Below are 24,111 nucleotides of genomic sequence, written 5' to 3' on the forward strand. Positions count from 1 at the left end.
AAGGATTTTTCGAAATTCGAATTATTTTCGGAGTTACAGTTCATTTTGTGACGCGCCGACAAAACCGATTCGCAGCCGGGTCGAGCTACTGAGGCTTCCAAGGAAGCTAGAACTGCTAAATCATCTGAAAGAGCTTCACTAAACGTGACATTCGAAGTCGAAGAAGGTACTTTGTACGGAGCAGGGATAGCTGATTAATAACAAGTGAGTATAAAACGTCAGTAAACGACTCCGACTGCGCCTGATTAGCCCTCAAACTTTAAACTCCTTTTTCTCGTAACTACTTTCCTGGAAACGGTGTGCATGATATCTTTAATTCTACTCAACCGATTCACTTGAAATTTCACACAGAGCTTCTTTATACATTATAGTATCGCACTACGAAGAGGTTTAAAAAAAAATTTTTTTTTTTTTTGTATTTTTAAAAAATTCCGAACGACAAAAAAACAGGGAAAATACGAAACTTTTTTTTCAAACCACCGCCATTTTGTGAAAAAAATTTTCTTTTTCAAAAACGTTTCGTAGTGCGATAACTACACCCTTCCTCATTACGAATTATTCATGGATTCCCATTTCAGGTCATGGGAAGGATTTATATCCTGCTCACCAGGACAAGCCATTTTTCCATCAGTCCCCACTGCGCCGACCTGCAGTTTTTTGAAATTTAATTTTTTTTCTTATATTATTAGTGTTTTGTATTCTTAAAATATCAATAAAAAGCTTATAAAAAAATGGATGGTAAAAATAATTTTTGTTTTTTTTTTATCGCGTCCGAAAAAATACCTAAAATTCGGGCTTCTAAACCAGAATACCCCCTTAATATTAGAAATAATCTAATATGCAGGTTTTCCAATGACAGATGTTAATTGAAATATTTCCCTATAGGCTCGCCGTACTCAATTCACAAGATGTTAAATTGTTCTTAACACTAAGGTTCTTTTCTGTCACTTAAATCTCTGGGATTTACACTTAACTATTAACTTAACTTATAGATTTGCACTTTGAATTTGTTGAGTCTTTAGCTCATATGAGTTCAGTATGAATCCCCGACTCCAGCAATTCACTCGGACGAGAATAGCTGCTTATACACTTAACAATTATTATAAAAATCACCCACGCCTCCTCGTGTTTACGCGAGCGGTACTTCCCGTGTGGTGATTTTTGGAAAAGACAATATAATTTGAAAAGAGAATTTTGAATTGAAATTTTACGGTAACAAGCAACTTGCCACCCCTCCTCGATTGCAATATCGAGACGATCTTCCCGTGGGATTTTGTAGTTGCTTGATTGTTTAGATTTATTTAAAAAATATGAACTAATCAGTTTAAAAGAAATAGAAAATAGAAAAGAGGGTTACCTAAACGTAACATGGTTTAGAACTCACGCGGGCCAGCAAGGAAGATACATTAACTTCTCAAGCGTCATAAGCTGCCGCACCTTGGTGTTCGTTGTTTTTATCACCTCGGTTCGCGGTTCTGGAGGGAATAATTTAGAATATATAATTGGATGAATTTAGAATACAGTCAAGTGTAATTCCCTGATTGGAGGAATCGTTGACGACGTGCAACGAGGTGTTGGCCAAAGTTGCTATCCCTAAAATTGTTAACGCTGCACTTTGCAGCGAGCGCGGCAAAGAGGCCCCTTTAAATATACGGCAAGCCGGATATAACATATCACACTGAAAAAATTGGAGGATCTGCGAAAAATGTCAGTTTTATATAAAAACAAGAAATCAATATTCAAAAATGGGAAACATCGAAAAATTTTTGATTTTTTCTAAGAATCTACAAAAAAACAATGAAGATAGGTTGCAATGATTTTTTTGTATATTTTTTCAAAAAGAACGTTTAAAAACAAAAATTTCTAAAAGAAAAACGTCCCAATGAGTCGAATTTTGAAAAAGTTATAGCTATTTAAAATAAAAAAAGCCATTTTTTTTAAATTTATAAATTTCTTTCGGTTGGGTAAAAAAATTTGAAAAAATTGTGAGAAACGTTTTTGATGGGGTAGAAAAAGAGAAAAAACTTTCAGCCAAATCTCAAGGGGTTGGGTTCAAAAGTGGTCGATTTGGTCTGGAATGCCCTATATATATTGGGGTGGGTTAAAAAAATTGACTATTTTTTTTTTCATTTTATACTCTGAAAAATAGGTTGGTAGATACCTCAAAAAAATTCTCTTTAAGTATGAGCTCTTAATTTTAATAGGAAAGTCCTCCGCCTCTGTTTTTTATTTTTTTCTTATTATTAGAAAGAAAAATTCATATCTCGGTATTTACTCTTTGGAAAAAATATTTCGTGTCATGTATTTATTGGAAATTGAATTCTCTACAAAAAAAGTCTCTTACAATTTTTTTGTAAACCTCACTGTTCAAAAATTATTAATCGTTGAAGTTTGATTATATTCAGGTAGATTTCTTTTTACTTATGAATTTTATAACTCGTCAAAAAAAAATTATTATAGTACGCACACCTCATGGTTTTATAGCAAATTCACCGCTCTACAAAAACGATCTCTTATGATTAGTCGATTACATCAACCGTTTGAAAGATATTCATCGTCAAACTTCAATGCACATCAATTTTAACAGTTTTTTGATTAATAATTCGAATTCAATTTAATTTAAGAGTTTCGGGGAAATTCGTACAAACTTGAGTTTCTGTCGTGAAAGGAACTACTATAGAAGTTCCCTGTTCGAAAATTTGTTTGTAATTTATTATTCGTATCATATTTTCATAAATTTTATCTTTATTAATTAGAAATCCTGATCGTGTTGTTAATTGTTTTATAATTAAGTCTTATAATCAACATGTAAATAATAAATTATTCCATCAGGTATGCAAGTTGATGACATTTAGAAATACTGAAAATGCAGTATGTAACGGGTAGATACTAAAGATAAGTTGAGAATAGGAAACATAGGCGGCGTTAGTTTCACAAGACATACAAAAGAAGCGATGAGATTCAAAACGAAAATTCCCTTGAACAAAAAATTTTATCTATATTTTGTGGAAAAAAGTTTGAAAATATACTCTGAACAAACGCCATAAAATAATTAACAACACGATCGGGATTACTAATTAGTAAAGATAAAATTTATGAAAATATTATAAGAATAATAAATTACAAATAAATTTTCGAACAGAGAACTTCAATAATAGTTACTTTTATGACAGAAACTCAGTTTTATATGAATTTCCCCAAAACTCATAAATTCAATTTTTCGACCATTTTTGTAGAGCAGTGAATTTCCTATAAAGCCATGAAGTGCGCGTATCATAACAATTTTTTTTGGCGAGTTATGAAATTCATAAGAAAAAAGAAATCTGCCTGAAAATAATCAAACTTCAACTTTTAATAACTTTTGAATGGTGAGGTTTACAAAAAAATTGTAAGAAACCTTTTTGTAGAGAATTCAATTTCCGATAAAAATACGAGTCGAAATATTTTTTCCAAACAGTAAATACTGAGATATGAATTTTTCTTTCTAATAATAAGGAAAAAATAAAAAATCACTCCTTAATTCTTTTTTACGTTCCTTAGTTTTTCCCGTTCCGTGACTCCGTCATCTTCTCTCAACTCTTGTCAGTAACTTTTTTCTCCAAGGTTTTCTCAAATATTTTTCCCACCACAATTTATTTTAATGTTTAATTCTAAAATTTTTTCCCATTCTCTTAATTTTTAATTTGTTTATCTTTTACTTCTTTAACTAATTTATCTTATTTATTAAATTAATTTATTTTAATTATCTTATTAATTAATTAATTTTATGTCGACTAGATTTGATGACTAGACTCGACATTTTCGGTGCGTGGGTTAGACGATCCACCTGTAAATTTCTATAATAATTCCGGCAAACTGCCTAAAAATATTTTACTACCCAAAAGCTCCGGCAACCTGCCTGGAGTTAATTAATTAATTAATTTTTATTTAATTTAATCTCGGTTGATTTTATTTTAAATTTACAAATTTAATTATTGAATTTTACGAGTTTAATCAAGACGCGACGATACCTGACGTACGGCTATGTATTAAATGAACTTTTCCGGCTTCCTGTCTGGAATGAAATTTATATAGCTACCTTTACAATAAAATTCATATCTCCTTCTCGTCGTAGTATCCGTCCTGGTCTCGTCCTGGTCCGTGTATCCGTTTTGTACTTGTAAAAATTCTGTCTCGTTCCTTGTTTCGTCCTACTGTCGTTCTACTCTCCGCTCTCTCACTCTCTTATTAATCTCCGTTCTCTCCTTTACCTGTTATTCAGACGCAGTAAGGAATTTGGCAACGAAATACCGGCCACCTGCCTGGTATCTGATAAAATGCAATCAACTTATCGCTTGGTTCCACAGTAAATAAAACAAAGTTATCAAATGAATAATTACCTGATAATAATTAGCGGCGTCTGATGGCGTCTGTATTGTTCGCTGACTTAAACTCTCTAACTTGGACGTCTCGACGGTTCAGTCATTCCAGTTGTAAGTGTCGTTTTTCGTTCCGGTTCCCATTTTTAATTACTTACTTCCCGCATGACTTCGGGCGTCTTCGGACTTTAGTCACTCTCCGGTCAACTAGTCGCATCCTACCCGGGATAACCCTGGGTTGTATTGCAACTATATGGACAGTAATTATAATAGTTTTTATTTGAATTAAATTTAACGCGGTAAATCAAATTTACCCCGTTACATATTTTATAAAAAAAAAAAGGAACATGACCTTTTTTTGTCAAGAATTTAATTATCTTCAAAATCCCGTTCACAATTTTTTTCTTTATTTTGCATATTTTATGAGATATTTAGAAAAAATCGCAATTGTATCGAAAAATGAACTTTGATCGTCTTGAGGCACATGTTATTTTTACTTCAAGAAGAAATATCGGATTCCCTGCGTATTTTTTTCACTAAAAAGAAGCTTTTTATGGGGCGTCTGAGAAAACTTAATTTTTAACGACCACCCTAATATATACATTGTAACTGTATTTCCCGTCTCTTGTGAATCCATGAAGTGACTAAATACGACACACACGTGGCTTACCTGTATTTGTAGTTGGGTATCAGGTGATTATCCCCTACAGGTATACAGTCTCGCTCACTACTTGATAATGACTTTCAGGGCGGTAGGTCGAAATGAAGGGAAGACATTTACTGTTACAAACCCGGCATCCTTCATCCCTTACGCATGTATATATGCGGGTATTTATATATATATATATATATATATATATAGATATTGTAACGAATGTGAAACTGATCTTTTAAATATTTGAATAGCTAGAAAACAAATGCCTTCTTCTCTTGTTTTATAGATGCGCGATTAAAGTCAGTCAGTCTTATATTGACAGTTAAACAGCAAACATTGTATCTCAATAAACTATATATTGCTCTTGCTTTCTTTTACTGCTGTTAATTGTGGTGTTGTTATTTCTAATATAAGTGTGTTATCATTGTAGTGTATAAGTGATATTAATTTAAGATACCAACCACTACAATTTGGTGTCAGAAGTGCGCGTAACCTTCGTGTGTATTTACAAATATAAAATAAAAATAGCTGTCAAAATATTGCGACGCGACGGGAAAGGCAAAAGTTTGAAACGATCGTGTTTTTTGATTAAAAAAAAAAAAAAAAGACGTGAATTCAGTGATCAATTAAACGAGTTTAGTAAAAACATATTTTTTTTAAATTTGTGATAAAGTGTGCGTGTGAATTTAAATAAATTTAGTGATGAATTGAATAAGTTTTGTGAATATATGTTATTATATTAAAGTGCGTGTAGTAAAATAAGTAAATTCGGTGATAAAAAAAAAAAAAAAAAAAAGTTCTGTGGATATGTGTTATAGTGTTAAAGTTCGCGTAGTAATATAAATAAATACGGTGATGAATTAATTAAAATTTGTGAATATATTTTATAATATAGATTTCAAGTGCGTGTAATAATTTAAACGAATTCAGTGATCAAATAATTAAGTTTTGTGAAAATATTTTTCTTAATCGGTGTCAAAGTGCATATTTGAATTTATTTGTGTGATGTACTACATAAAAAAAAAAAAAGTTCGTGATTAATGAATTAGTGTTGTGAAAATATTTCTATCAATTTGTGTTAGTGCGAGTCTGAGTAATTACGCGTGTGATAAAAATATAAAATAAAAGTGATCGAAACACCAAACCACGGATAATCTTATTTTTTTTTTTTTAAAACAGGAAAAAGTAAAGACGGTAAAAATTTTCATAGAATTGATTGAGGAGTTCAAATTGAACTTGTGGACAAAATACAATTGGGAAAGGATAAATTTGGTGATGTATCATTATTCAATAATAATTAAAGTTAGATACAATTAAAAAAAAAAAAAGTACAAATTAGCTAAAAATATCGTGACATCTAACCGCTCTTTTGTTTTGTAATCGATTGACATGATTAATAAACCGGGTACATTTGATGATTCTATGATGAAGAACGATAGATAAACGATTTTGTATAGATAGTAATATTTGAAAATTTTTATCTGGGCTATATAATACCTCATGTATTTTATGAAGTCAATAAATAAGTTTTATATGGATAAATAGGAAAATTTTGTGAAACTGCTGAGATTACTATCATGAGTTAAATTAAAAAAAAAAAAAAGAAAAGTCGATATTAACGGAAATAATTTTATTTATTTACTTCAATGCGATTGGGAGGGTTCTTATGAAATTGAAAATAGGCTAAATAACGTACTTTATAAAATTAGAAAAATACCAAATGAAAATAAAAAATCATGCATGTAAATCGTCATATACCATATTGTGATCAATAAGAGGAAATAAAACAGAAGTCCGGCTGGGGCCCTGAACGATCTCAGTGTAGACGTTGTAAAGGGTTCCCGGGATTCTGTAGTCAATTAGTAAGTCTAGGATATCTTGCAAACTGATAGAATTGAAGATGTCTGAACGACTGCTAAAGACTGGTATAGTCCTTAAGAGAAATCTGGCAGTGGACCCTGAATAGCCACACTGTAGACGTTGCTGAAGAGTTCCCGAGATTCTGAACGAAGTCTGGCTGAGGGCTCTGAACGATCTCGGTGGTAACGTTGTTCAAGGGATTCCCGGGATTCTATAAGGACTGGAAATGTTCTGGGTTTGAGTATATTAGCTGAAGGGAAGTCTGGCCGTGGGCCTTGAACGATTAATCGTTGCGGGGTTCCCGAGATTCCTCAGTCATTGATCGGAGACTGGATATTTCTTTTGATCTAAGTGAGCTCAACGAGGGTCAAAAGTTTGATTCTGAGGACTTATCAATGGCTAAGAGCAACCTGACTGGAGCTTTGGGATCCATCCGGAGTTGACACAGTCGACATTTCTCTTTTGTTGATGGCCACGACTTCTGAGAGATAGATGGATGCCCTGGAGAGTTTCCGAGGAGCTTTTAGGGAGAAAAATGAAATTCGTTGCAACGTGTGTTATTCAGTATCATTGATATGTTAACTATAGATGACATATCGGAGAATGGTCTGGATGAATCGAACGGCAGAACATTGAGCATTTAAGATCAAAATTATTGAATTGATCACGATAATAAAAGTTGATAATTAACAACTGATAAATAATAGGATGTAACGATGAAATATGTTTAGCTATAAAATTTAATAAAATGTTGGAGATACTTGTTTTGTTCTTTATTATGTGCAGATAATATTTCCAATTTTATTGGGGAAGGAGAGAAGGAGTCCATTCCTAGTCCTTCAAGGAGGAGAGGAAGGAGTTTCTGTTCCCATCCCGTACCTGTTCCCATTCCCATTGAAGGTCCATTCAATCAAGAGGAGGGTTACATTTTTTTAATTTTATTTATTTGATTCGCTGAATAGGAAAATAGAGTCACGCGTATCGATTAACTATTTAGCAGAATATTTTATTTTTTTATTATAAATTCTTAGCTCAATTAAACTATAGACTATTTTTTTTTATTTTTTTATTATATTTGCGTTAGCCTACAGGGTTGTTTTTGGGCTATGGTGTTTTTTTCCCTGTAGGGTGATAGATAGGGTGTGTTGGGACCATAGCGGAATCGAACGAAGATTGTAAATAGTTTTAATTTCAATTAAGTTCGATTCTTCCAACACAAATTTTATCGGGACGATAATTTTATTGAGAAGGGGGTAGTGTAACGAATGTGAAACTGATCTTTTAAATATTTGAATAGCTAGAAAACAAATGCCTTCTTCTCTTGTTTTATAGATGCGCGATTAAAGTCAGTCAGTCTTATATTGACAGTTAAACAGCAAACATTGTATCTCAATAAACTATATATTGCTCTTGCTTTCTTTTACTGCTGTTAATTGTGGTGTTGTTATTTCTAATATAAGTGTGTTATCATTGTAGTGTATAAGTGATATTAATTTAAGATACCAATCACTACAATATATATATATATATATGGATAAAAATAAATATACACAAATAGGACAGTATACTTATGTCAAAATCGGGTAAATTTAATCCAAACATGCATCTTAAATAATTTGAAAATAATTTAAACATATATTAAAAGAAATTAAATAATGAATACTGTTGTAATAATAATAAAATAAATGCATGCCAGGACTTGTTGGTTGTTAGGATGTTGGAAAAATACGCACATTTAAAAATATAACAATATTTTTATTTGTCACAGCACAAAATATCACTGGGTTACAAAATTAAATCGTTGATTTAATTTATTAATACTGTTAATTGTCTGAGCTCATGAATAGGTAATTAAATGAATGCAAATTGTAGAATTGAGCTCGAGTAATTGATTTAAATAATTGAAGTAATCAATTTGAGTTTAGTTGAACACTGATTTGATTGTAAAAATGTCATGATGAAAAGTAACATGAAATCAGAGGTTACCGAGCGAAGTATAAAAATTAAACACGTTAATTACTATTTCTAAATAGCACCAAATACATAATAATTTAATTAATGAGTTTTAATAATAATGATCACTGAATGAAATGAATTTAATGAGCTCATATGAAATTGCACTGAATTTAATTTATTTGTTGAACACGTGGTAGCATGATTGCAGAGGCTACTGAGCGAAATATAACTTTTGATTTATTTAAAAATATTGAGCATAATGATAATTAATTAATCGTAATATTGAGTCCTTTAATTATTTGAGCACTGGTAACAAGTAAATAATTGATAAAAAATGCACCTGTTGTTTCTCCCGATGGAGTAACCTCGTGGTCGATGATCGCTGAATTAGTCGAGTTCTTTATCAATTTTAAATGAGCTTTTAGGCTAGCAATTATAAAAATAATTATACTTTTATAAAGCTTAATGATCACTGAATGCTGTAAATTAATTACTTTTCTTTAATTACTCGTGATGAGCGCAAAGTGAATTGATTAAATATAACACGTATTATTACATGAATATACATAAACGAAAGATAATGGCGTCAGTCTTCTTAACACGAGGCAGGAAAAATCAATGCGCATGCGCCGCACTGCGCTAGTCAAGTTTGAATTTACAGGCACCAGGCTCCAGTAGGTGCTGCCTCTATTTGCCGGAAGTGCAACTACATTTTAATTTGAATAAAGTTATGATTACGCAACAAATACATTTAATTATTAAATAATATATAGATTTAAGAATAAATATATTTAACACGTTAGGAAAATATACATGCATTTAAATATAAATAATATATATTTTCAGAATTAAATATATTTAGAAATATATTAAATATACGTGCTTGAAAGTAATTAAATATATGCTATATCTATATATTACATGTTCACCATCTTGTAAGAAAGAGAACATACGGGAAGGTGGAACATTGCATATGAGTGGGCGCGAATACCGTGATGTAACCTGAGTACCAGGCGGAGTTAAAACAATGAGAGTAAAGCCCAGTGTAGAATAAAGAAACGCCTGCAGCAAGAGTAGACGATCAACTTACTCTTGCTGCTATCCTAATACCAAAAATCAAGAAAAGATCGTTCAAAAGTCTGTAAAACCCCCAAATTAAATAATAAATTTACCAAAATAGTAAATTTGATAATTATTTTGCATTTATAACATTTTGGCTTTGCATTTTTTAATTATTAACTATAACATTATATAGTTTATAGATAAATGAATTTATTTGATGACGACAGCATCTCAGATTTGTTTTAATAAATGTGATTGCTTATAAAGCATATCATACTTATTTAAATAAATAAAAATTCCCGGTATTTCATCTCCGATAACACCGGAAGATCTGGATCATCGATAGAGTTTTTGATGAATAAACAATAACTCTAAGAGATTCGCTCTGCGTCTTTTCTCATAGCCCCTACCATGGGGGTCCATCTAAAATTACAAAGTTAATGAGAGTCTCCGCATCCATTAATTAAGCAGTTCGTTTTTATACTTCGTTGCTGTCGGGTGTTACCCCGGTTTTTTAAAGTTTTTTTGAGTACAGTTTTTTCGGGTGTGATCCCGCTTCATTAAAGGATTTATTTCAAGGATTTCATTAAATACTTCCAAGTTTATTCAATTATCAAGGATTTCAATTTCAATTATATTCGAGGATTTTCGATATTAATTTTCATTCAATCCAGTCAAGGACTCATTCAAGTATTTGAATTGTCACATTGAGGATTTCAGTTATCTACAAAGGATACGCTCAATCTACTTTTCAAAAATAAATTATTATCCCCTTCGTTTAAATGGTGCAGTGATTTTTTATTTGTTTATGTGAATCTATAGGCAATGAAAGTAACGAAAATAAAAAAAAATCTGGGCGTCGGTTGACCCTGTGGGCCAGTCCCAAAACTTCCTGCTGTTTTCGAGCTCAAGGAGTTTGAAAACATCACTGTGAATATACACTAATGCACAAAATTAAAGGAGCAGATAAATTTCATAAATTTTTTAGTGGTTTTTGGAAGGCTGTAACTTGGTGAAAAATGATCGTATCGAGATTTTAAAAAAAGCATTTTACAGCTTGAAATCTCTAGTTTTGGTGCATTTTTTTTTAAATTTTTTAAAAGCTCCAGTTATTACGCAAACATGAGAAATACCGCGAGAAAAAAAATTTCTAAATTTTTTTTTTTTTTTTTGAAGAGCCCAAGGACCGCGGAAAAATTCTTTCAACTAAACGAATGCATATTTAGTTTAGCAAATTTATTCAGCTTCCATTTGGTTTTTTTTTAACCTCGTAGGACGATTTGTCGCAGAGATATCAGCTTTCGAACAGAAAATGATCCTTTAGGCTTTGATCATCGATATTTCAGGTACCAATGATCGCACAGAAAGTTGAAGGGCGGCGGCGAAAACTTGAATAAATTCCCTATAAGACCCTGTCATCATTTTTTGAAAAAAAATATTTTTTTTATTTTTAACATCCATCAGAAGTAAGTAGAAAAAAATGACTTTTTTTGGTTTTTTAGTAAATCAACCGCTACTCTGCAAATATCGATAAAAAAAATAATATTGCCAGGGACTTTTTTAGCTTAATGTACCCCCAAGACCCCTGTAAATTTTTAAATTGATCTATCCAACCGTTTTTTGGGAATCATCGATCAAAGTTTAGCTAAACAATTAAAGGTGCAAGTTTTGTTCCTTTAATTGTGTAATCATAATCAAAATGAAAAAAATTTTTTTTTTCGACTTTTCTCAAATTTTTCTTTTTCTCAAAAAATTAAAAATTTCCAAAAAAAGTCACAAAAAAAATCTAGAACACAAAAAACAAGTTTCAATTTTTTTTTTTCTTCGATTTTTTTGACAATTTTCCACACACACACACACACACACACACACACACACACACACACACACACACACACACACACACACACACACACACACACACACACACACACACACACACACACACACACACACACACACACACACACACACACACACACACACACACACACTTACATATTTACATACACTCGGACATCATTCTGAAAATAGTCAGAATAGCTTCCTAGGACCTCAAAACGTCGATATCTGATGAAAACTCGACTTTCGAAAATCGGGGTGAAAACAATAACTTCCCAATTTTTCGAAAATCGTCGATTTTCTTAGCGGGACGTTAAAAAGCATTTGTGAAAATCTATAAAATTCTGTGAATTAAAACATAATTGTGAAATTTGCGTTTTGAACGTATATTCTCTTTCATTCAAGTTTCTGACGGATAACTTGTGGAAATTTGCTCAAATGATGAGTGTTGCAAATAATAACGTTTTTTTTGCTACTTTGAGACATTAAACAATATATATATTTTTCATTTAAATAGAAATTATATTGAAACATTCCATTTGAATCACTTTATTCAATGAAAGTAATTTTCAAATAATTTTTATTCAAGTTGAAACATAAAATATACTTCAATAATTTATTTTCATCACTTTATTATTTACTTATTCAAAGCATTTACAGGATACAATCCTCATAGCAGTATAATTTAATTTATGAAGTTCGATTAGTCTGAATGGGCACGTATAATTACAATAGATTATCCTTAATTCGAAGAGCATCTCTACAAAACATAAATAAGTTTATAAGTTCAGTGGGAGACTTCGGGATGAGTATATCCGGTGTAGATGGCTGGTTTTTACTGGGAGATCTCTAAGGATCCAAGTATCGTTGACACGGATCGGACAAAGTAGGGCAAGAAAATAGAAAATGCAGAATTGTCTCATTTTCTTCCAGGTGACATAAGGTGCACGGGCGACTAGATGTTAATTTGTATGTGTGACCATTGATTGTGAGGTTAGATGCATAGATGCTAGTCAGTCTTAGTTGTACAAGAGGTTTTACTAGATGAAATGCATGACGTTCGGCAAAGTTAGTAGGCGTATCATTCGGGGAACTCGGGAATACGATTTGGCAGGCTGAGGACTCTCGGTACCTCGAAAGATCCAGGTTGTGCATGTGATCTTGGTATTTCCTGATCAGTATATCCTTGCAGGCCACTCAACGGGCTGCAGAGAGTGAATTGAGGATATTTTCTTCTATTTTAGTCAGCATGTCTTTCAGTTGTTGGACCCAGTTGAGCTTTTTAGAGTTAAAGGGGGTTTGAGTCAGCTCACGGAGTTTAAGGAAACATTTCCTGGGTAGACGGTGCTCTGGCATGAGTAACAACTTGGTAATCCAGTTTATGGCCGCTTTAAATACCAGGCAAGAAACGTGAAGTTTACCAGTTTCTAGCCTCACGGCATAGTTAGGCGTACACTGCGGTAGTGTAAACAGTTTTTTGTAGAAGCTAAGATGAGCTGATTCTAGTAGATCCAGGCTATCCGGTTCAAGGCACCAAATGTATGCTAGGTACGTCATAGTTGCACTGGTGATGCTGTTGTGTAACTTGACTTTGCCATCCCAAGAGTTTGCGTTTAGCTTATGAAGGATCACTTACACGGTGCCAGTAGCAAGTTTGTCTTTTCCTACAAATTCCCTAGTAGCACCAGCGCCCAGGAGATTTGAGAAAAATTTGACACCCAGGTAAACATATGAGTTAACTTGCTCGATGTGTTGCCCTCGGTACAAGAACTTATACTTGGATGAAGTTATTCTACCTCCAGAGATGACACTGAAGACTTTGGTTTTTGAAACGTTGACGGTTAGGCCGTTAATACGGCAATATTCTCCAAGTATCCGGATACTTTTTTGCAACCAGTTAGCTGTGGTAGCGAGCAAGGCAATGTCATCAGCGTATAGCAGCATAAGAACTTCAAGGACTCCCAGGAAGACACCCTCGGCACCTCTTTCTTCTAAAAACGTTATGATGTCAGCAATGTACAGGGTAAAGAGTAGTGGCTTTAAGACATCTCCCTGTAGGACGCCTTCAGTGATTTGTATAGGTGTTGAAAGTTTGCCAGCACACTTTAGCTGCATGTATACATTAGACCGGTTCAAAAAAATCGACTATTTTTTTTTTTCAAAACTCACAGTGAAATATCTTCCTAGTCATGAAAAAAGAAGCCTGTGGAAACGGGAGCTCTTAATATCAATTTTGAAAATTCGCCTATCGTAAATTTCTATTTTACGTTTAAATAACATGGGAAGAAAAATTTTTTATTTTTTTATTTTTCTAGCTCGGCATTCGCACGTCATATGAATAAGTCCATAGCACATTCTTGTAGAGAATTTAACGCTCTACAAAAAAGGTTTCTTATCATTTTTTGATAAATCCATCCATTCGAAAGTTATCGGAGCTGGAAGTCAAATCTATAATAAATTTCCAGATCTTTTTACTTTTCCAGCAAAACTATCAGAATTATCAAAAAATGTCATAAAATCTTTTTTATAGACAATTTTATAACTTACAAATTATTTCCAATGAAGTTTATTTAAATTCCGCATTGTTTTCTAGTTATTTTCGTTTTAATCTTAAGTTCTCAGAATAGAGTAGAAGACTATTATTTTTACGAGCTTGGCATTAAAATGAAAATAACTAGAAAACAATGCAGTATTTCAAAGAACTTCACAAGGAATAATTTGTAGGTAATAAAATTGTCTATAAAAAACATCCTATGACATTTTTTGATAAGTCTGATAGTTTTGCTGGAAAAGTAAAAAGATCTGAAAATTTATTATAGATTTGACTTCCAGCTCCGATAACTTTCGAATGGATGGATTTAGCGAAAAATGATAAGAGACCTTTTTGTAGAGCGTTAAATTCTCTACAAAAACGTGTTATGGACTCATTCATATGACATGCGAATGCCAAGCTAGAAAAATAAAAAATAAAATTTTTTTTCTCATGTTATTTAAACGTAAAATAGAAATTTACGATGAGCGACCTTTCAAAATTGATATTAAGAGCTCCCGTTTCCACAGGCTGCTTTTTTCATGACTAGGAAGATATTTCACTGCGGGTTTTGAAAAAAAAAAATAGTCGATCTTTTTGAACCGGTCTAGTATACATCCTTGTAGAGGCTCCTCAGCAAGTTTAGGATCGACGTGCTGACGCCTAATTTATGGAGTTTTTCCCAGAGCTTGTCGTGGGGTATCGAGTCGAATGCGCGCTTAAAATCAATAAACAAGACGTGAGCTGGTACTCTTTGAAATCAAGCCTGCATCTGCAGTGTGGTTCATAACGAAAAGACGTTATCAGCGCAGCTTCTGCCTGATTGGGAGCCAGCTTGTTCTTCAGGTATTATTTTGTTGTCCATTGCCCATTTTTTCAAACGTTCATGGATGATCTGTGTAAAGATCGTGTTACGTCAAAATAACACATATTACGAGTAGCGCTCCTCTTTAGCCTTCGCCGAGTGAAATAACTAGGACGGAGCTATAAGGATGACTGTTTATTAAAAAAATAGAATTAAAATAAAAAGACTTACGGTTCGTTGTCTAAGAGATAATTAAAATTATTAAAAATTAAGTAAAATAAAATTTAATTTATTTAGTAAAATAGTAAAAGCAAAATTAAAACAACTTCCAAATTTATTTAAATGAAAACAATTATTTAAAAATTCTTACAAAACAAAATTGAATTTGAATTAGTCAATTGAATGCGGTTTACAATTTTTAACGCTTTATAAAATGATTTAGCTCTCGATTTCACTTGTTATACAATTTATTCAACCCTTAACGGCCACACCTCCCTCAGGCCTCATAACGGCCACATGGGGTAACTCATTACCCCACGCTGAAAAACTCGGCCAGACAAGATGTATAAATGTTTTTGAGACTTTTAACTAATTGGGTCATGTTCGTTGACGAGTTCTTCAATATTTCTAATGATTTAACTTGGTTAATTTATAGATGGCGTTCTAAAAACTGGTCATATAGGTCAAAATTCTGAAATAATGGCTTTTTTTGCAAAAAAATTCACTACTCCGCCATTTTGCGATATTAACGACTAAAACTTGAGGGTTGTCCGCACAATATATACCACTACCACAAAAAAATAACAGTATCCACCAATTCTTCAAAAAGTATAGTTATTTTGTAAAATTACTATGGAGGCAAAATACAGGCTCAATAAGTTATAGATCAAATTGAATGGAATATAGTATAGTGCCGGATAGCTCAACTGGTAGAGCACTCGGCGCGATACCGAATTGGTCTGGGTTCGATTCCCAGTTCGGGCTATCTATATTTTTCTCAATTTATTTATAAATTGTCTTATTGAGAAGGTTATTTGCATGTTTGCATGTTTAGGTTTCCACTATATTTAAATCGTGTCCACAAAAAATGAACAACTTACCTTTATTTTATCGATTGACACTGAAATAAGTTGATAAACATAAAATAAATATTGTGACTGAACTGCGGTTACGGCCACACTGGGGTAACTAGTTACCCCAGGCCGATAAAACGAACGCTCACAACGCCACCGTGCATTTCGTTGGATTTCTATGTAGTGAAGTCACATCTCACACATGTCTGTTACCAGAAGATGGCGTTTATTGTATTTATTTGAAAGGTTTAAGACCTCTAATCCCACTTTTTTTAAGCCTGGGTTACTAATCACCCCGTGTGGCCGTTAAGGGTTAAACAATCTATTTATTATTTGAATTTATTATTAATTATTTATTTAAGTAAATTGTTACCTTGATTTATTTGATGATTATTATTATTATCAACAATTATTTATTTGATTTATTATTTATTATTCTTTCTTCTCAACCCTTGATAATTGATGTAATTTTATCAATATTAAATTTTATTTAGTAAATGAATTATATTTAAATAATTCAAATTGAATTTGATAATCGATGGAATATTTATCAAAATTATTTATTAATTAAATGAATTACCACTTTTGAATAATTCAACAATTATTTAAAAAAACTTCTGAATTATATTTTAATAATTCAGTTATAAATATTAAAATCACCATTATTAATGATTTAATAAAATTGAGGACCTTGCCTTTAAATAATTAAAATTTCATCAATGACGAATGAGCTCACTTAGGAAACTGAAATCTTTTTCGATTTCCAGAAGAGCTGTTGCCAGGTAGTAACATCCCTTCCAATAATTATTTAATTATACCAATTATTTCATTGGTCATAATCGAATCAATATTTTTTATTATAATTATTATTTATACATATATATATATTTTTCATGACTTCCAATGTGGTTAACAACATACGCATAAAGCATTGGAGTCGAATTTATAAATCAATATTTAGTGATTCTTACTTGTTCTTTATTGCAATATATTCTTTATTAATTTAAACATTTTATAATTCATTCCATTTTTAATTATGAATAACTTTTTTATTGATAATTATTATTTAATTCTATTTTATTATAACATTTTACAATTTCATTTCATATTCATTTACTTATTTCATTTCTTTATTAATAAACATATCATTAATAATTAATTTTATATCTTTTTCTTTTAAACAACAAATATCTTTATTTTTTAAAGATATTTCAAAATTTATTTCATATTTTTTTATAATAATAATTTCATAATTTTCATTTCATAGTTATTTAATTATTTTCATTATTTATTCATTGATATAATTTCATTTTTATTTCATTATTTCTTTTCATTATTTCATATTTCATATTTATAAATTTTTATCATTCCATTATTTCGTTATTTTTTTACTTATTCATTTATAAATAAATTCCAATTTTTATTATTAATTATAAAATATAATAATTTGAATTTATATTCAAATTTTAGAAACATTTATTTTTCATCATTTGATATTTCATTATCATATTTATTTATATTTATTAAACAACGATATTCCATAATGAATAATTTGAATTTAAATTCAAATTTAAAAATCATCAGCCGTAATAATGGCTGGAAATCATTTGCTAATTAGTTAATTTATGCATAGCCAGGTGGCATAGCATGTACAATTTTTAATAAATTGATTGACAGCAAGAATACGACGTCGTGACGTCACAATTTCGTATTAACGAGGGCAATGCCCCTATAGTTTTCAGGGTCTTTTGGGTCCCTTTTCTTATGCAGCATGCACATAATAACTCTGGGTCAATCTGTGGGAACATCCCCAGTGGTGAGGATTTTATTGAAAAGTACTTTTAGGTAAAGTATCCAGTTGCATGGGAGTTCCTTGTAAAATTCGCTTGTTATGCCGTCTGAGCCACCGGCTTTATGGATCTTGTACTTAGCTAGGCTTCTACGGATTTCCTTCATGGAGATCTCTGAGTCTAACGTGGGATTAGAGATATACTTGAAAGACTGGTTGCTGAGGGTACCTGTAGGGTAGACATTGTGGTAAAACTCCTCCCAGAGGTCAAGCGATATCATTGGGTAACAAGATTTGAAGTTACGGGTCGCTTTAACGGCGCACCAGAAATCAGATGGGTTGTGGACACTGTCAAATTTGCTGCGCAGTGATTTAGCATATTCGCTTTTCCTGTTTTTTATGTATCTGAAGTATCCAGTCTTGAGAGTATATTATCCGTGCTACAGACTCAGGTTATACGGCTCTATTTTGCACTTTTTGAGCGTCCTGTTGACGGCTTGTTTCTTGGCTCTGCAGGTATTATCGTACCACGGGCTGCTGTCGAGATTGCGATGAGGATGGACAGAGCGAGAGTTGCACATGTGACTATTTATCGCTGCTGCTTTAATTTGATCTCGGAGGTTGTTGTAGAGTAGATTCGATGACTCTTGTTCGGTATTGCAGGCAATGAGCGGCGACCATTTCATGTTATATTAGTAGGCTTGCTTGTGGTTGATGCTCCATCTCAGAGAGCAATAAGCGTACTGGTCCACCGGCAGTGGGGCTAAAGCGGGTTGAATGTCTTGGCAGAAGCGTACAAAAAGTTCTATAGTGACAGGGTGGTGGTCGGAGTTTGATATTATGTGGTCATAACGCATATCTTTGACGACTTCAAGGCCGAGAACGTTGACAAATATAAGATCGATGGTGCTATTACCTAGCGTACTGCCATACGTGAAGTTCCCGTGCTTGTCGCCAGGCGAACGGCCATTTATAAGGGTAAAACTTTTTGACTACATGTAATCAATGAGCATTTCACCTCTGCTATCCAGTTTATTGTCACATGAAGACCGAGAACATTGAAGAACGGTTCCGTCGGCTAAAGCAGGGTCGAGAGTACCTAACGTACCCGTATGCGCGTTGAAGTCGCCCTCGGTGACAAAGATATCGAAGTTCAGCGAATTGTTAATGTCAGATATAATAGTTTGGAGGCTGTCAAGAAGTCGAGTCATGTCCCCAGTTGGAGGAAAATATACAGCCGCGACGATAACAATCAATTCCTGTGTTTCGAGTTTAGATATTATCCAGAATTTGTTGGCTTGTAGAATATTATGTTGTATTAAACTCTGAACTAGTGTGAGCAAGCCGCCGCTCGGTCGCCCACGCTCCTTTTTGATGCGAGTGACCACGTTTGTACCCAGTTTCGAGCAGAGAGGCTCCCAGTAGGGGGTTGCTTAGTTACCTATGTCGCTGAGACGCTCAAAAAAGATGAATCAGGCTAGATGTCTGGCTGCAATTTAGTTTTTTGCAGTGCGTGTATGTGAAAGTGCGGTGTCCTGAGAAGAGAGGACTTCAGCCTATAATTGCTGAGAAAAGCTTGGTGAAGCAGGGCAGGTACTTTTTTGTAGATTTGTGCTGCTTGGAGCAATCAGAGGCCTATTTTTATTGGACTTTACTGGTTTGAGCGTGTGTGTATCAGTATTATATTTGTACGTGATGCCGTTGGCTATAAGTTTTTTATGCCCATATTTCACGTTTACGCTGGTGGCTTTCAGTTTTTTCCCTTCATCTCTAATCCTTTTTGCGATTTTTTCTTTTTCAGGTGTTAGGTCCCCATTGACGTATACCGGAATTTTCAGATGTCTTTTGGTGGACATGATGAGTCTCTTGCTATCCGTGTCTTTTAATGTGACTTTTAACTTGTCTTTATCCTTGCCAATGACTATGACGTGAGTTACGCGATCTTTAAGGTTAAAGTTAGTAAGTAAAAAACCGTTTATGGCCTCATAAGGTGAAGAGTGGTTAAAGTCTAACCCTCTAACAATGATGTTTAGTCTCCTGAGTCTTTTCTCAATTGTATTTAACGTGGAGTCGACTATTTGATTCTCCAGACGCACCAGTTGATCCGCTGCGGGTGCTTGGGCCGCAGCTGTGGTGGCAGCTGGATCGGAGTTCTCCAGCTTATCCAGACGAGTGCGAAGTTCAGCCATTTCTGTTTTTAGTAAGACATTTTCATTGGCAAAACTGGCTCTTAGTGCTTCCATAGACTGTGCGCATGTATCTTTGACTGAACTCATTTCCGTGAGCAGGTCTGTTTTCATAAACTCCATGTAAGATTTGTCCTCCTTTCTCCAGGCTTCTAATTTAGTAAACAGTTCGGACCAGTTTTGCTGGGAAGTGTCACCCATTTCGCCCTCAGTGTCTTCCTGGAATAAAGTTTTGATAGTAGATGTAACCGGCGATCTGGGACTTACCCTGAGTGCAAAGGGATTGTGTCAGTTGATTGCGGCGAATTAAAAATAAAGACAGGGGCTAGCGGGTTCAAATTTCCAGCTGAGGAAGCCTCGGAAGCTCAGCTTGATGGAGTTGCTACAAATGAGGAAACTTGGTTGTTGTCTGCTCGGCAATTGACGTGTGCGCCTGCGTAGTAATCGCTCATAACATGAGTTTACCAGACCTAGCCTCAAAACACGAATACATAGAATTTGTTTAGAGTATTTTATCTTTGGCAACAGCTGCGGGTGAATATTTATTAAAAAATCAGTATATTTTTACTTGGGGTTTTTTGTACACTATCACTTTGTGGGCAGAGATAACTTTGACACTAATAAAATAAACAAAAATAATTAAGTGGAAACTGCACGTGGCGGTATGACTTGCAGCGCCAATCGAACCCTTTATCACTTTATTAACGAAAGTGATTTTCAAATAAATTTTCTTAAATTTTGAGAAATACATTTGCATCATATATATTTTTATCATTTTTTCTATTAATTTTTCTATTAAACGTAAATTATTTTATTATTGTCATTTTCGTATGAATAATAATTTTCCATTTCTGAATATAAAAAAAAATTTTGCAAGAATATTATTTTGTTAAACTAAATAACAAGCTTGATTTGTAAACTCTACCTACATTACAAAAGTGTTATTTTACGAATTTAATTTCAATTTGTGAACTATGAAACTATGATAATTCGAATATTGATTTTAATATTAATTAAATTTATGTTTCAACAATCATTTGAATATTGATTCAAACAATTTTTCGTTTGTGGATTTAATAGAACTTTACGAAATATGATGAATTCAAATAATAATATCAATAATAATTTAATCTGTAAAACACTAATATTTTTAATAATAATTTAAATATTTACTTAAGCAACAATTTAATTTGTGAATCATGAATCAATAGTATTTTCAACAATAATTCAAATATTAATCTGAATGATGAATAATTAAGTTGTGAATTTAAATTAAATTACCAGAATATTACTTAATAAATCTAAATAATAAATTTTAGTTTGTGAATTATGAAATAATATTATTTTCAATAATAATTCAAATATTTATTAAAGAAATATTTTTAATTCGTGAATTTAGAATATTTATATATCTCGAACAATGTTATAATAAACAGTAATAACCGAAATACGATCTTAAACAACAACTCTGCTATAAATTTAAATAATTTTAAATATTATAAATTTTCATGAAATATGTAATAATTAAATATGTGTTTAAATAAAATTTAAAACCACGAAATAAATGTATTATTGTAAAATTTCACACTACGTTTCCCCGTGAATCCCCCGAAACAAGTTATTCCAAGAAGTCTATAGATTTCTAAAAATAAAAATATAAACATAATAAATTAACTAAAATTTTCACGGGGTCATAAGAGTACGTACTGAGTTATTAAGATTAGAAGTTATAAAACAAATTCGATTTATTCACGAAAACTTGGTATTATTTGATAACAAACCTCCGGTTCAACAACAACGATTCTGTATACACTCGATAACACCCCACACAACACCAGGTAACACTAAGCCTCGTTGTATCTAACTTAAAACTCTATGATGACAAAATCAACCGATTCTACGACTATCGACTCGATGTAAATGCCAAATATCTAATATTAGCCTCGTTTAGCTATCCACTTGTCGCTATTCAACCAACAATTTTGCGTTGACGTCAATTCTTTACACACTCTTACACATAATCCCACGCTACATTTACAACAGAAACGCAAAATTACTGACTTGACGGCACTCGGATGTCAATACTCCCGCCCGATTAACCTTCATTCTCATACACGCACTCGATATCTGAATTGATGACAATTCCACTCAATTGTCAAGCACTTGCCCCACAATACGATGTCCACGACTTGTCATCAATTGGCTGACGATTGGTCGTGACTTGGACTGTATTACAAATGGAGGTTAGGTTCACGATTTGAATCTTTCGCCGATACAGGTGCGATTGACGAGGCTCACTCTCGCAGGTGAAAATTAATTTTGAATCATAAAACTAATTCTCTGAGACAAACACAAATACATGACAATAAGGCAAGGTGGGGCTAGTTGATCATTTGTTGGTTTGACCATCCATAACTATAAAACAATGCATTGGATTTAATCAATTTATGTGCTGTATGGTTCGTAATTTAGTCTTCTTCGAAAAGTCTGGCGACACAAACACGATTCGAGTGTAAATTTATAAGTTATTTCCAAAAATGCTCGAGTACTCTAAATTGCTCAACGCGCTACACTAGTGGGACTAGTTGAGCATACTATGGAGCTAGTTGTGCGATGGCTAGAATAGACGGAATGACTGTAAAGAATGATATGTTGAGACAATGTGAATTGTCTTCGTCGTCCTCATCCCTGCGGTTCCCGCTTTTCTCCGTCTCGTTGCCGTCTGAAATTGTACGTCATAGTGCTGGGGTCACATGACGAGTCTTTACGTCGACGCATGTCCGTTAGGGTGAAGTGGGGACAGAGCTCACTGGCAGGTCCTTGACCCTAAATTATCGGTCAATCACTTCGATCCTGGATCAATTAGCGCACAGACGTTTTTGTAGTAATTGTTGAAATGAAGTTGAGGTCCACCCCCCTCTAGTAGGAGTGAATCAACCGTCCGTCACCCATTCAAATTAAATGGGCCCGTGTCCTTTTTAGCCAGTAGGCTAATTATTTGGTAATTGATCCTGGTATTACCCGGTTCGTGGGGACCAGATGACCGTTTGGCCTTGAGTTTATATATGCCGAGTGCACATAAAGGATCGGGAGTCGTGGGGCAAAGTTATAAATAAATGATATCCGATAAAGATAGACTATAGGTATTTGCATAATAAGCCACAAGAATAGATTAAGATTAATATTAAGCACAAGGGGTTGCAAAAGCCATAATAATAGTATTATTATATTTACCTGTGAGTTGTTGATTCACTGGTGCAGATAAAGATAACAGATAATAATTAAGACGATTGTGAGCTCAGTATTACAATTGTCTGGTACAGCTACAAGCAGGTATTGTAGGATAATATCGTGGCAGGTACACGCTTTCACAAGCAGGTATGGTGGGACATGATTGCAGCAGGTATGTACTTCTACAAGCAGGTATTGTAGAAAAAGGATGTAGCGGATGTACATCTCTATGGGGTTACCGTCTTCTATAGGCAGGTGCTATAGGCAAGGATGAGGATACAGCAGGTATGCACCTCTACGGGGTTGCCGTCTTCTACAGGCAGGTACTGTAGGCTAGGATAAAGTGTAAGCAGGTTTACACAAGGAAAATCATGATAGTTTATGATTATATTATTATCTAAGGGAGTTCTTAGATACTACCGGATACATAGTCGTAAACGGGTGATAAAAAGTTTAAAGAAGGAAGTTAAAATATAAAACTGTATTTATTATAAATTCATAGTGGAAGTGAAGGTGAGAAAACTAATATAATATCTGAATATATTCGGCGCGCAGGCCTTTTTATAGATTCACGTCGGTGCTCTGCTCCGACGTGGTGCGCATTCCTTCTATTCAAACATCAAATGGGAAGGGAATATTAAATAATAATAATGATCGGTAAATATGTTAACAGATAAAATAGGTAACATATGATATTTGATCTTGGTGACAGTCTATTATCATGATATGATAATGAGGTATCATCAACCTCGTTACATTGTTTA

The 24,111-nt window shown here is 33.2% G+C and overlaps 2 protein-coding genes across 15 annotated transcripts in view; one reads left to right on the plus strand and one right to left on the minus strand.

The window, feature by feature from the left end:
* The window catches only part of LOC130663030 (uncharacterized), a 275,606-nt gene that overhangs the window by 140,018 nt on the left and 111,477 nt on the right, over window positions 1–24,111 (minus strand). For 11 of the 13 annotated variants that reach the window (XR_008989144.1, XR_008989146.1, XM_057462068.1 and 8 more), the window contains one exon: window positions 4,380–4,607. The exons of 1 other annotated variant lie outside the window; for it this stretch is intronic. The gene's annotated coding sequence lies outside the window, so the exon portion shown is untranslated. Of the gene's footprint in view, window positions 1–4,161; window positions 4,309–4,379; window positions 4,608–24,111 lie in introns of those variants that run through there. One more of the 13 variants, XR_008989145.1, reaches the window with a different exon arrangement.
* The window catches only part of LOC130663028 (dual specificity protein kinase splB-like), a 528,032-nt gene that overhangs the window by 117,873 nt on the left and 386,048 nt on the right, over window positions 1–24,111 (plus strand). The gene's annotated exons all lie outside the window — the stretch shown is intronic.

This window comes from Microplitis mediator, chromosome 2 (assembly GCF_029852145.1).
Source record: "Microplitis mediator isolate UGA2020A chromosome 2, iyMicMedi2.1, whole genome shotgun sequence".
NCBI lineage: Eukaryota > Metazoa > Arthropoda > Insecta > Hymenoptera > Braconidae > Microplitis > Microplitis mediator.